The 14,431-nt window shown below is 42.3% G+C and overlaps 1 long non-coding RNA gene across 2 annotated transcripts in view; it reads right to left on the bottom strand.

Annotated features, from left to right (window-relative positions):
- The window catches only part of LOC125901141 (uncharacterized), a 163,540-nt gene extending 149,742 nt beyond the window's left edge, over positions 1-13,798 (bottom strand). Inside the window, exons 1-2 of one of the 2 annotated variants that reach the window (XR_007450939.1) lie at positions 13,686-13,770; positions 13,261-13,453 (exon numbers count right to left, since the gene is read on the bottom strand). This is a non-coding gene — a long non-coding RNA (uncharacterized LOC125901141). Of the gene's footprint in view, positions 1-13,260 lie in introns of both variants that reach the window. The other variant, XR_007450938.1, reaches the window with a different exon arrangement.
- Positions 13,799-14,431: the final 633 nt, after the last annotated feature.

Raw genomic sequence — 14,431 nt, 5'->3', positions numbered from 1 at the left:
GCTGTCCTACACAATGCAGTAATTTCCCTGTAGTGTTCCAATCGCAGCTACATATATTCACCACACAGACGGGAGAGTTTTCCCCCTCCGGCGCCCGGAGCAGCAGTATGGCACACGCGGCGTACTGGTGTGGCAGTCATACACCATGCACACCGCAGCAAATGGCAAGCTGCAAGCTGATGCTGTTGCTGCTACACTGTCTGATGCTGTCTGTGCCTGCGGGGTGTATGTAGGGATGAGTGTGTGTATGTGTGTCTGAGTGGTGAAACGGAGGTGATAGTTGGAGGGGGTGGGCGTGTAGGTGTACAGTGTGTGTATGTGTTAAGGAAAAAAAAAAAAGGTGATACTATGCAGTGCCAATCACCGTGATAGACACTCTTCATCTTCCATAGAGACCGAGGACAACAAAGAAGTGAGTTAATAGGCAGACATGGCTCAGAGGACACTAAAGACCGCCTTCTAACCCTGACATCCAGAAGTAGACACACACACATTATTAGGACAAGATAATTGGCTCATTTAACTCATATTACTCCTCACTGAAGGGGCATGTTGTGCAAGTGACATGAGATATTCTTAAAAAACTAATGAACAGAAATCAGCAAAAATGCTAAAAGGGATATATATATATATATATATATATATATATATATATATATATGGTAAATGAGCTTATATAAACAATATATTTCAGCATTGCTGCATGCAAAGGAAAGAGTCCTGTGTGTGGGATTTAAGGGCATGCACTGGCAGATATAGTATATAATATTCATTACTATATTTTCATTAGTTTATAATCACCTGGCAGATAGGAGAAGTTTCAGTTGTGCAACCTGACCGCTAGACGCTTTTAAACCCTGCACACTGGACCTCTAAAGAATATGACTAAAACATATTAGGGCTGTAAGACAATATCAGTATACTTGAGTGTCGCAGTAATACGTTTTGTGGTACTGTATCGATTCTCAAAACCACTATTGATTTTTACTTAATAATTTACACGCAAAGATTTGGGGCAATGTTATAATCTGTCTTCAGCCATTTGACTCTTAGCAATGACATCACCACAGTGAATACCAAGAACACGAGTCAGGGATACAAGCAGAGTCAAAAAGGGTGCACCACACACTCATAAAATTTGTTGTTTTTAAAATAAAAACATTTTAAAAAAATCCCAATATATCTGCTGAGTAAGGTAAGGTAAGGTAAGGTAAGGTAAGGTAAATCTTTAATGTCCCCGAGGGGCAATTTGAGAAAGAGACAGTAGTCATAAGTAAAAGGGTCAGGGTCAAATCATGGACACTTAGTGGTCACTGTTGGTCAAGATATGATACTTGTTTACAGTATCACAATATACTGAATCATACCCCATGTATCGTGATATATATCGAATCACCAGATTCTTGCCAATACACAGACCTAAAACATACAGTATACATGAAAAATCACAGTAAGTTATTAAACAACACCAGAGTTGGGCAAGTTACTCTCAAAATGTAGTATATTACACCTTACAAGTTCCCTTCATTTGAAAGTAATAAGTTACTTTACAGCATTACTCTCTGTGCGCACTACTTTTGCGTTACTTTCACCAAAATGACCTCAGAAGAACTAACAGACATTTTAAATCACTGAGGGTCATGTTGTTTCACAGCAGGTAATCAAAGCACAGAAGCTCCAGTGTATTACAGGTAATTTCAAACCCAGTGCTGCACAGGAATTACTGTATGTTTATCCAGTTATTCAGTTACAGTGCGTCACTCTGAATGCTTTATCCTGTATTAAATTAAAACAGTGTTTCACTAAAGTGGAAAATCACATCCTGTAAGTCATTATCTGGTTAAGTTTTCAAGAGCGCTGGTGGTGCATATTTAACCTTCCTCCAACTCTTAAGTCTCAATTCAAAGTCTAGAAGGCACCTTGACGGCGTGCATTTTTATTTCTGTTCTTCAGGAAAATGAGGGAACAGGGGCAAATTTGATCCAGAGGCTATTCTTGAAAATATGTATGAGTGATGCTGCTTGTCTCTCTGACACTCTCCCTCTCTCATTACCCAGTCTGAGCTACGGACTTCCATAATCCTGGAAGGTTTAGCGCTGCTGTGTTGTGATTGGTTAGACATTACATCAGGGTGATGTAATACTCCTAGGACTGGCTAGTGTGTCGGGCATGGGGAGGGAGCTAGGGAAGAGGGGGGGAAGGGGTGGGTGGGCTGAGTACTGAGCGAGGAGAGAGGGAGGGAAGGAGGGAAGAGGGGGGTTTATTGAGCAGAAGAACTCACTCTCTCTCCCTCTCGCCTGCAGCCAGTGAGTGTGCATGTGCAGCCGCCACAGAAAGCCTCTAATCCCAAAGCACACAGCGGTGCTTTGGAGAAAGAGGGAAATAATCAAGACTGTTTCCATAGGCCCCCATCTAAAGGCTGGAGATAAGCTTTGCTGTGCATGCTGCCGTGTGTACTGGTAGCAGCTGTGTGTATTGGGGATACATACACAAAGCAGAAATGGGATTTTTGGGGGACTGGAAATTCAATCATTAATTGCAAATAGACAGAGGAGAGGAAGATGATTGTTTGGCAGGGACAGAAAATGCCAAGGCATTTGGTGTTTGTGCATAATGACTCATAGCCAATTTCTCACTTCAGTGCAAGGTGCTTTTTCATGGATCCAAAAGGTGTTATACCATATCTCTGACTTGAGATGAGGTTTGTGAACAGCAATGCCCAGGGCACGAGCAATGTGTTTTCACCTGATTGCTTTCATGCCATGATAGACAATGCTTTGAAATGCTAAAACAAAGGGGATTGTTGGCAAAATTAATGATAAGTTTAGAAATTAGATATCGAAACTGAACCATAACGTAATGGATGGCACAGCATTTTGTCTAATATAACCACTTCATAAATAAAGGATGGTATTGCAAGACAAACAACATTAAAAAAGAATAAATGTGCCACCTGCAAGGCACTTCCCATCTTGATTGTACAGTGTACGCCACATCAAAAATGACTCCTTTATAAAACAACAGAAATGAGATATTTAAACTTCAGCTATGTAAGATAATTTTGCAAAATACAATGGCACAAAATTAAACCATCAATGTCCTTATTTTGACAGCTAACCCGAAGCAAAAATGCTACAAAACACAACAGCTCAAGGACATCCTAAGTGCAACATCTGACACAGCCACGATCGCTATAACCAAATATTAGGACAGCAGATTAAAATGGCCTTCCAAACTGGAGGTCAAACTCCCGCCGCATCCAAATAAATGTCGTGACTCTGGGCCTGTCATTTGGCCCTACGGCCCTATGGATGTCTTCCATCTGCGAGTTTATTTGGAGGAGAAAATGCTCTCTGTTTCCCAAATTTACAGATAATGAATTCAGAGTGCTGAGGCAACTGCAGGTAAATATGGCAAAACACATTCTTCATTTGGGATACTGTAAATAAAAAGGAGGGTATTTATGAGCCAGAAAATGCACTTGCTTTTAATACAGTGTCTCTGTGAAATAGGATTGGAGTGGAAAATAAGCCCGAGGAGCCCTGCTGTATTTTGCGAGCCTGCTATGGAATGAGAGATTGAATAATAGAATGAGACACTGAATAAAATGCGCGAGCTAAAATTACGAAAGGTTAAAAGAAGATGGCTGGAAAGCCTGACAGAACTTATTTGCTGAAAATTGTGTCAAAAACCTCTTCAGAACCAGTTTAAGGTCATAAAGCGCCCCGAGTTAAAATCACTTCTTCATCTCGTGCTAAATAATGAAATCCGAGAAAATAAGAGCAGGGTGCCTTTTGTTAGAGTGAACACATGTACTTTGTGTTGCTCTGAGAGCCCTATAGAGCTAAATAATGTTTATTCATTAACACAAATCTAACAACCTAACTTCCTGTTGACATGCAAACTCTATCTGCTGTCAGCCACAAAACTGACAGAAACCTCTGAGGTATTATGAAAGCAAAGTCGGACAGCCTTTGAAGGAAACTGGAGGGGGGAGAAAACTACCTGAATGACAACTTGTCAGAATGAAAGACTGCCATTTCTTACTTTGCTGCAGGCTAGGAATGGAAACTGGGTAATGACTACAATGATCGCACACAGACAGATACACATGTGAGCGCACACACACACACATACTGACAGTGACACACAGTTATGCTGGATATGGCTGGTTAGTTCATTGGCTGTCTCCAGAGCTTGCTGGTCTAATTGTAACAGCAAGTCCTAGTTAGAGTCATCAAAGCAACTAAATTAAAACCTGCTTTCTGTTGTCATTGTCTTTGCTTTACCTCATATGAGAAGTCTGCATTAAGTAGTGTGTAAGTGTTTGATGCCTCATTTCAACACAGTTTTGTTTTGTGGTCCATATTTCCGTATAGAGAATAAGCAACAAGGTTATGGTGCACTGCATCCTGGGTAGTAGCATGCATACTTTAGGACATGATTCTTTAACAGAGACCAAAAAGAAGGATGGACCAGTCAAAGAGCAAGTGCAACATTAGCCCCTTTTACACTGCCAGATTTTCTGCAAATGTTGGGCCGTTTTGCCGGCAAGCTGCGAGCATTTAGACACACAGAGCCGGACTGGCGAGTTGATCCGAGGTGCCCAATTTTCCGCTTCATAGGGTAGTCATATTGGCAGAACCCTTTTAGTTTAAACAGAGCGAGGCAGCCTTCCGCAACGGGAGGGGCTGTTGAAGACTTGTGGGAGGAGCTGTTGATGACGCCGCACGTGCAAGCCACTGGTGGTGGATAAACAGGAAACAGCTGATAGCAGGAATTAGTGAGCAGCTAGTAGCAAGAGGGAAACACAAACCTGACAGACACTGTAAAGATGAGCAACTGGGGAGACAAGGAATTGCGCGCCCTCCTTGTCCTCGCAAACGAAGAGGCCATTAACCGCCAGATGACGGGGACGGTGAAGGACGGGCCGACTTACGAGAGAACTGCCGAAGGACTGACCAGTCGCGGCTTCCCTCCCACGTCACTGTTTACGTCACATGCTGAACTACACATTTTGTTACTTGCTCACGCCCTCCATTGCCCCGAAAAAGGCACATTCTGTATAAACAAAAGTAGGTAGGCAGCCGATTTTGTTTTTATACTGCCAATGCTGAAAAAAGACTGATTGGGCTTTCCTGCAAATTTGCACAATTCCTATCTAAAAAGGGCTATTCTCTTAGAAAAAAGCTGAACAAGGACGCAAAGAGCGCTACTTTGCAAAATTAAAGGAACTAAATGGCCCAGATCTGTACGTACTAGCGATGTGGTTAAGGTAAGCCTGTTAGATACTATCGCGGATTTCAGGCAGGTGGGTCATAAAGTGACAAAGCAGTGTTCTGAATGAATGGTAAATTGACTGCACTTGTATCGCGCCTTTCTAGTCTTCTGACCACTCAAGGTGCTTTTATGCCATATGTCACATTCACCCCTTCACACCCACAATCACTGACTGGTGGCCACCTGCTACTCAGTAACCATTCACACGCTCTCACAGACTGATGGAACAGCCATCGGAGGCAATTTGGGGTTCAACATCTTACCCAAGTATAGTTCGACATGTGGACTGGAGTAAGTAAGTAACTTTCAGAGACGTTCCAACTTTGACCTTCTCTTCCCCTCTCTCTGTCTCTCATTCTGTCTCCCCTGCACAACAAGCAGCTTTACCATCAGCGCTGCTGCATACGGGCTTTCTGTTATTCAGCTTTTGAGCAGGAAAATCTGTTGAACTCAGACATATTTAAATCTCTCCAGTCATAATGTCCGCCGGTACAAATATTTCCTTCTGTGAATATGAAGGCCTAACAGCATGCAAGTGCCTCTCTGTCCACACTGAATCCTTAAAATATGCACTTCTGTAACGCCATGGAAACCACTGAATCTGTCAGCTGTGTGCTCACGTAAACAAACCACGTAGGTTATTAAGTGTGTGCTTGAGATCATACGTAAGATGTGACCACTTAAAAGATGGGTGTGCACTACATTTGTGCTTTTTGAACAGAAAACACTTGTTTGATAGCGTGATATTTACCAGAATTGACACACAATATAGCCAACAGCATGTAGGTTGTCAGTAATGGTCATTCCAGGAAACTTTCATCTCCAGTTTGTGGGTTTGCTATTCAAGTTCAGGTTACTGAGTAGGGCTGTCAAAGAATATTCTAAATTCGAATTTGAAAAAAAAAAATGGATCTTTGAATATGAAAACTGATGTTCGATTGTGGAAAAAAAACAAACAAAAAAAAAAAAAACACCTCCACAGCTGTCCTCTTTGCGAGTGGCCGTTGGCCTGGGCTGCTGCACTTGAATGCACTGCATGATGGGTCAGAGAGGGGGGGCGAGCGAGAGGTCCGCAGTCGTTTCTAACGTAATGTTATCGATAATTGTTTTATGTGTTTTAATGTGTAGGTATGTAAATGTTTTCAAAGACGTTTATGTTGAAATAAAAATACCTACAAGTAGTTATGTTTCCTTGTATTAATACATACACAAGTATGTTTCCTTGTATTAGTTTGTCCTCTTGTGGACATAATGCGGGGAAAAAAAAAAAAAAAATTCGAATGGTTCAAACCTATGAGTTATTTTTAGAAGAAATATTCAAACATTCGAATTCGAGCAATTTTGACAGCCCTATTACTGAGTAACCCATCTGTTTACAGGTTGAACAGAGACCGGTTATGGCATTTATTAACGCAGCAAACGTTCACCATTCCATCGTGTTGTCAAGCTGGATAAGACATAAACTCAACTGCATCATCTAATAGTACTTAGTCTCTACCCTAAATTCCGTGTCCTAACATGACATGAAGTTCGTATTCTCTATAGTATATGGAGTACGCCCGTAGGGTTCAGTGTAAGGAAATGCATGTCTTTACAGATGGATAAAAACACAGACAAGGTAGAAAAGTTCACTTTTGAGTGTTTTATGCCACCCAGTCTTCTAGAGCACATGCAGCAGCATAGAAACAAAAACAGGACCAATAATTCAAATAGTCACAAATAAGCGAAGATGTTGGCCTGTCAGGTGTGGAGCTAGTTTTATGAAGTATTTTGTTATAAAACGTATGATCAACTATGCACGCTCTCTGTATGTTACACAGCTATCATGCTATGTTAGCAAGCGAAATGTATAAAGAGAGTTGTATTACATGTATTAATCTGATAGCTAATTTGTTTCTATGCTCACTTCCTGTAGCACAGTGCATATGGTCTGTGCGAAATCTAACACAGAAGTTCAGTGTGTTCAATGTACTCAAGGTAAATTCCAGATCATAAAAAAAAAAAAAAAAACAGAAGGAGGACTTTCGCAAACACTTTGGAGATCACAGAGGTGGAATGAATGGAGTTCTGGTTGACTGGCATACGCACACAGAGCTATGCAGAAACCAGGCATCAATGTGACTGTGTGTTTGTATTAAACAGACGAACTCAGAGCTGAATTTATGTGTCTCCCTCCCTGAATTTTATTCCTCTTCACTTACTGATTTCCATTTTTGTATAACCTGTCAGCATGGATCTTTCAGAGCCCTGCTCTCCACCAGCCAGCCTGTCTGCACTCCTCTCTGATAGTCCATCCCTGGCTGTACTGCAACATGTTGTAACGCATCTCCCTCTGCACTCAGGTCTCTGTGTTTATGCCCTGCCTGCATCGTCTACACTGTTATATGGCTGTCTGGAGCGCACTGCACTCCTCTTGCTGTGACAGAGGTCAGCGAGTGCTCTGAGCCAGGCTGACGTCATGCTGCTGCAACCCCGCAGACACACCAGCAGGCAGGCAGGCAGGCAGACAGGCCGACAGACAAACCAACGAGCAGACTGGGTGTATTTATAGCCTCTTCGCCTATGCATCCTCACAGCGAGCTGCATGGCCAGATACGCCCTCAAGGCAAACCCATCCCGAACAGGTTGTGTTTATTACGTGGGATCCACAAGTCTGCAATCTACAAGTACGAGCATTTAAGTGGCGCTCTGTGTAAAAAAGGAGCAAGTTCTGTGATCACTTCAGGTAAATCGTTCTCTGTTTCACACCTTCTGAAAAGGTGTGCATGTTGGAATGTTCATCTCCCACGGTTAATGAACACATTGTGCTACACATCAGCTAATAACACAGTGAGGATGTGCGCTTAGCACAATGCTTTACACCATTACTTATCTAATAAACTGTAGGAGGCAACTGCCATTAGCACTGGCGCTGATGCTGATATTCACCTCCCACTGGCGGGCTCCTGCAAGCTAATCTGCCGTATACTGTATGCAAATATGAAACTGTTACTGTCAGGATGCAGTCTAATTCCACATTATTCTCCGGGTAGTGGGCCAATCAGGTTGACTTTGAAATGGATTGTGGGTGATTAGGCGGGAATGCTGGGAGAATGCCGAGGTCTCTCTAGTGAACCCCGCAGCTGGTGCCGGAGTCAGCGGAGCAACGATCCAGGTAATTAATTCTTTGACAAGCATCAGTGATTTGGAAAATCAGTAAGAATGGCAGACGCTGATCAAAAGGGAAACGCGTGGAGAGATGTTTAAACAGTGCATGTTCGAGGCGTCAGTCACGCAGGGGCCCAGACGAAGGGCCCAAAGCCCAAACACCAAACAGCACAATGCACTGAGCTGACTGTCAAACAACAGTAGGCTGGAGGATACCCGGTGTTTCAGATTGCCACTCACAGCAATGCAGGAAGTTGCGCACCTAGTAATGCACACACACATCCAATTAATATAAGTTAATTCATTCTGCAAGACCCAACACACACACGGGCACACACACATGCACACAGGCAAGTGTATCCATATATACACCGGCATGCATTCAGACTCATATGCATAGTATAAACATACTATTACAGTGCACTCAACATGTGCAGTAAACAATTCATGTATATGGACTCAATGCAAAAATACAGATAAACCACACATGTATATTCCAGTCACAAATCCATGCATGCAGTACAAACACTATGAATGTACACCCCGGGAACATAACTCAATATACACACACGGACATGTGGTAAAGATCAATTCATTTTCAGTATTTATTATACATATTGCACTAAGCCTATATCTGTAGAGTGAAATGCAAACAATGGCATGATATTCATGGGCATGAGATCACATAGATGCAAGTGCACACACATACAGCACTCTTCATAAATACACAAGAGGTTGGGCTGACGTTACTGCCATAGCCTTGATTAAATCATGCGTATATCCTTTATTTGATTGTATGGATAGAGAGAAAAAAAACACACAAGCCGAAAAACCGTAATGAAACATCATCGGCACGGCTATTACAGGCACACTGTCCAGAATACAAATTCCCCATGCAGGTATTTGTTTTCATCCATCAGTATTCATTATGCGAGTGAATGTATCATTGGAGTGTAGCTATTGATCCTGTATTAAATCTCATTGTTATATTCCTATTCAGCAGCGAGCCAGGTGAGGGAAAAAAAGAAGGGTGACCAAATGTCATGGTGACAACATGCAGCATTGTCAAAGGTAACTTTATCGATCAAGATAGACAGAGGGGGAGAGGGGAGAAATTTCAGCAGGACCCCAACCGTCTGACATTTTATAAAAGCTGTCCTTTCTATTTTGTCACTCCCTATTGTTGCACACAAAGAGCACAGATGCCTTGACTGAGGCAATTTGAGCTATGGCCTCCACACCCAGCAGAGACAGCGAGCAGGTTCAGATGTAGCTCTGCAAAGTAGGGAGTCTTGTTCATTATATTTATCAGTGGTAATTTCACAATTCACATGCTGTGTGTCTGAGAAGGTGGGCTAAGCATTGTGCTCGTGTCTAGCTTTGACATTTTAAAGGCCTCACTGTCATACCGTGTCAGCAGTTAATGTGAAACACACTGTGGATGGAGGCTTTGGTTTGGTAAGAGTCCAATTAGTTTGCTAGCCATGTACAGCAATGCTTCAGACAATTTAGATGACTCAGAAACGTCCCCGGTGGGACTTCCCTTCCTTTCCTGCACAGATCCAAGTGAAAGCGTGGGGGTCTGAGGGCTGAGGGAACACAATGAAGCACACAGGAGAGTGGACGGGGAGGACTAAATGAGTGTTGTCATATCAAAGCTGAAGTGCCACCAAACATGTCAGATTGGAGCAACAACACAATGAGGGCAGGCCAGTGCTGCACCGTATTGACCAGGGAGAAAGCCGACGTCTGGGCGGTAATGCAGGTCAGAAGGTGTGGAAGTTTGCTGGCTGAGCTTAGCATTTCTCTCCCTCTCTGTCTGACTCACTCAGGTAATTAGCACAGACTTGCATTTTCCCTGTGTATGGCTTAAAGCGTCTTGTGTTAAAGCAGTCCAGATCAAAACGGCATGTCATACCATATTATCTTCAACACTGCTCCACGGCAACAGCCCGGCTCTCCAGTCTGCTCTGCTCTTTCTCTGCTTCCCTGGATGTTTATCTGTTGCCAGGACTGGTAAATCTCTACGCTCATTGTTTTGCACCAGAGGGAACCGTAGAGCGGATTAAGGAGATCTCCTGATCTATGGAATGACCTTACACCGTATAGCTCTAACAGGAAGAGCATTAGCTCTAACTCTCCACACAGGTCCCCCTTTCCATTCAACACACTGCAATCCAAACCATATCCAACAGGGCTCCTACAGACCAACTGGTTGCTCCTAACTGGTGGGCCCCAGTCTAATAGTGCCCTGTGGCGCCTTTCTGCATGCGGAGTGCAAGCCTGTGGGTCACACTGTTTTTAACTGCAGGTTTCTGGCACAGCAATTTTATTCTGAGGTACCTTTCCCCACTGCAGAAAAATGTTATCATGAGCAGAGGAGCTTTACCATACAAGTGGCCTAATTAGAAGGCTTACAAAAAGTAGCTTTTTCAGCAGCCTCTGCTGGTCAGGTAACACCCCCTTGAAAGTGTGTTGTGATGCGTTGGTCCCTACGGGTCACCTTGCTAGTAGCAGTGACAGAGAAGGTAGCTCCACAACATGGTTGACACATGTAACACTCATAAACACACAGCCTATATCAAACTTGCTGTGACTTCCAATACCCATACTACCATACTACATAGTATACCTGAAAAATATTAAGTGTGTCCGAATATATAGTACGTCAAATGCAGTGTACCAAAAATACCAGGATGTTCTCCTACATCCTGTTGGATTCTGCAGTATGCAAGCTTTTCTAGCTAATCTCATCCACAATCCTCTGCAGTGAAACATACATCAAATCGACTGTCGGAAGTCACAATGAAAGATGACAGCCTATGCAGGTGATGACTGGTCGATTAGTAATGAAAGGAATATAAGTTGTTTAATTGAATAAAAAATCATAAATAACCAAGAAAAGAGCATAAGTATTAAACAACTATCATGAATATAATATGTTAGAATATACAATGTATGGGGCGGCACGGTGGTGTGGTGGTTAGCACTCTCGCCTCACAGCAAGAGGGTTGCCGGTTCGATCCCAGGCGTGGGAGCCCTTCTGTGCGGAGTTTGCATGTTCTCCCCGTGTCAGCGTGGGTTCTGTCCGGGCACTCCGGCTTCCTCCCACAGTCCAAAGACATGCAGATTGGGGACTAGGTTAATTGGTGACTCTAAATTGTCCATAGGTGCGAATGTGAGCGTGAATGGTTGTTTGTCTCTATGTGTCAGCCCTGCGATAGTCTGGCGACCTGTCCAGGGTGTACCCTGCCTCTCGCCCGGTGTCAGCTGGGATAGGCTCCAGCCCCCCCCCGTGACCCTCAAGAGGATGAAGCGGTTAGAAGATGAATGAATGAATGAATGAATGAATACAATGTATGCAGTTATTACTCATTGCAAAAAAACAACATCAGAGTTGTCTGGTTGACCTCTGGCAAGCTCAGTGAACCCAATGTTTTATCTCTGTGGTAACAGATACATGAGGAAGACAGTAATGGTTCAGGGCGTAACATTATGAGGAGGTAGTATGTCCAAACTGTGTGCATACTACATGCAACAGAAACATAGCTAAGTACAACCATTTCTAAATGAAAAAGATGCTGACAAACTGATTCATGCCTTTATTTCAAGCCGTCTTGACAACTGTAACACACTTTTTACTGGCCTCCAAAAAAACTCCACTGAGAAAACTCTGCAGCTCGGCTATCAACCTGAACCAAGAGGAGAGAGCACATCAGGCCAGTCTGAGCTGCTCTGCACTTACTTCCTGTTACATTTAGAATTGATTTTAAGCTCCTCCTCCCTGGATACAAAGCCCTACATGAGCTGGGACCGAGCTACATTGCTAACTCCCTTATTAACTATTTGCCTCCAAGAACACTGCGATCATCTGCTGCTGGTTTATTGGAGGTTCGGGGATGCAGCCTTTGTCGATTACGCCCCAAAGTTATGGAACACACTACCTATAGATATCAGGGAAGCTAGCTTGCTAAATAATTTTAAAAGAAAGCTAAAAAGGCATCTGTTCACTTTAGCTTTTAACTAGCTCTGACTTTCCTGATGCAGGTCTTTCTTTTTATGCTTTTATTTTCTATTTACGCTTCACACTGCTACAACACTTTTAACGTCTTGGTTTTATGACCTATAGTTTTACAACTCCCTGATTTTATGAATCAGTTAAACCATGTTTTAAACTGTTTTAAATGTCCTTTCATATTAAATTGCCTTGTCTGTTTAATATCCATTATGTCTATTTTCACGTGAAGCACTCAGTGCTTATACTGCCCTTATTGTAAAGCTCTTTGTGCTGCATTTCTTATCTGAAAGGTGCTATATAAATAAATAATTAATTATTTATAAATTAATTAACAGTACTTATTTCTAAGGGCAACAGCAGTATCTGCTTAAAGTAAAAAGAAAAAGTATGCGACTTGGAATGTACACTTGGTTTTACTTAAGGTGAGGACAAGCAAGAAAAAAATCTCAGTCCAGGTATGTGAACAAAAGCAATATATCATTCAGATATAAACAGATAATGCGCTCCCAACAGAAAGAAAACAGCATTCATATTTTTGTAGTGACAGTAATATTTTTTTCCACCTGTCACTTGACTGTCACAATCTTTCAGAAAGTTACACCACCTCTACTTAGGGTCATAACTCAGTCAAATGAAACTGCTAGAATCAACCCACTCCTGCCAGTGTTGGCAAAATCTCCCAAGTCCACAAATGCACTTAAAAATCATATGGAAAAAGCATTCCTAATAAGATGCATGGTGGCATAAAACAAATACCCAAATGCCAGTTTAAGTTACCATACTAGAACACGCATGTAATGTTAGCGGGTACTCACAAATTCACGGGATGTCACCTGAAGCAGGCCGATGGAAAGATGAAGAATGGGTGAGGAGTAGTGTTCAAGAGGCTGTGAGTGGACTTCCGGCTGAACACAGTCCCAAACCGTGCTGTGGCTGGCGACAGCAGTTCAAAAAAAGTAGACATGTACTCCTGACAGGGCCAACGGACAGTTTCCTGGTCCTTTCTGTCTATTGAGTACAAATATATATCTCCTCAGTCACTTTATTTATCCAAAAACTTAGCTTTAGCTCAGCTAACAACTCCACACAAGACTCTGACAACTTAGCACATAGCATAGGCAGCTAATGCTAACGTCGCTAGCATGCTAACGCGCTAATTCCGTGATTAGCATCACAACTTTTACAACCGGCCTCAATTTAGTACATTACAGTATTAAAAATTGCCCGCATGCGAATTTACCTTCTGCAACTTTTACTAAGTCCTCAAACCATGTGAAAAATACGTTAACTGACATTGTGTGTAATTACTGAATATTAAAATGAACGGTGTTTACATGCTAACTGCCCTGTACTTGACCTCTGATTAGCCAATAGGATGGGGTCACCCTCCAGCTTGACCTCTATGACCCGCCCTTCTATCGTCATAATGACACGTGATTGGTCTGAAAGATTAAGACAACCAATACAATCAAAGAACAGTTTTCAAGAGTTAGATTGAGAGACAACCACGGTACTTTTTGTGTGCATAGAGAACAATGTGTTATTTCAATGAACTATATTAAAACAACAGCAAACATTTATTTCACCACCTATGGTTTTAACAGCTTCTTGTTTGAAACTCACAGTGAACTTGCTGCTGAAATTACAAACATGATTTGGTGGATATGTAATTATTTTAATGACTGTTTATTTATCAATTTGCTTTTTTATTTCTGTCTATAAATAAAAATAGAGTGGGCTTGAAACCTAACGATTAATTTAAAGGGGAACTACATCCATTTTTTAAAAATTCATACATGTTATTCCTATCATGAACAGCTCTCTCCCAAATCCAAAAGCTAAATTGCTGAAACTCAAATGTTTGATGTCATAGGGTATAAAGTCTGAAGACCCTCCACTGACAATGTATTGGCAAAGATGTTTTAGACCAGTGGTTCCCAACTAGTGGGTTGTGGGTCCATTCTGAATGGACCGCAAGTGACTCGC

This window comes from Epinephelus fuscoguttatus, linkage group LG14 (genome assembly GCF_011397635.1).
Source record: "Epinephelus fuscoguttatus linkage group LG14, E.fuscoguttatus.final_Chr_v1".
Classification (NCBI taxonomy): Eukaryota; Metazoa; Chordata; class Actinopteri; order Perciformes; family Serranidae; genus Epinephelus; species Epinephelus fuscoguttatus.
The sequence above is the reverse complement of the archived record's forward strand: the minus strand, read 5'-3'. Positions and strand labels throughout refer to the sequence as shown.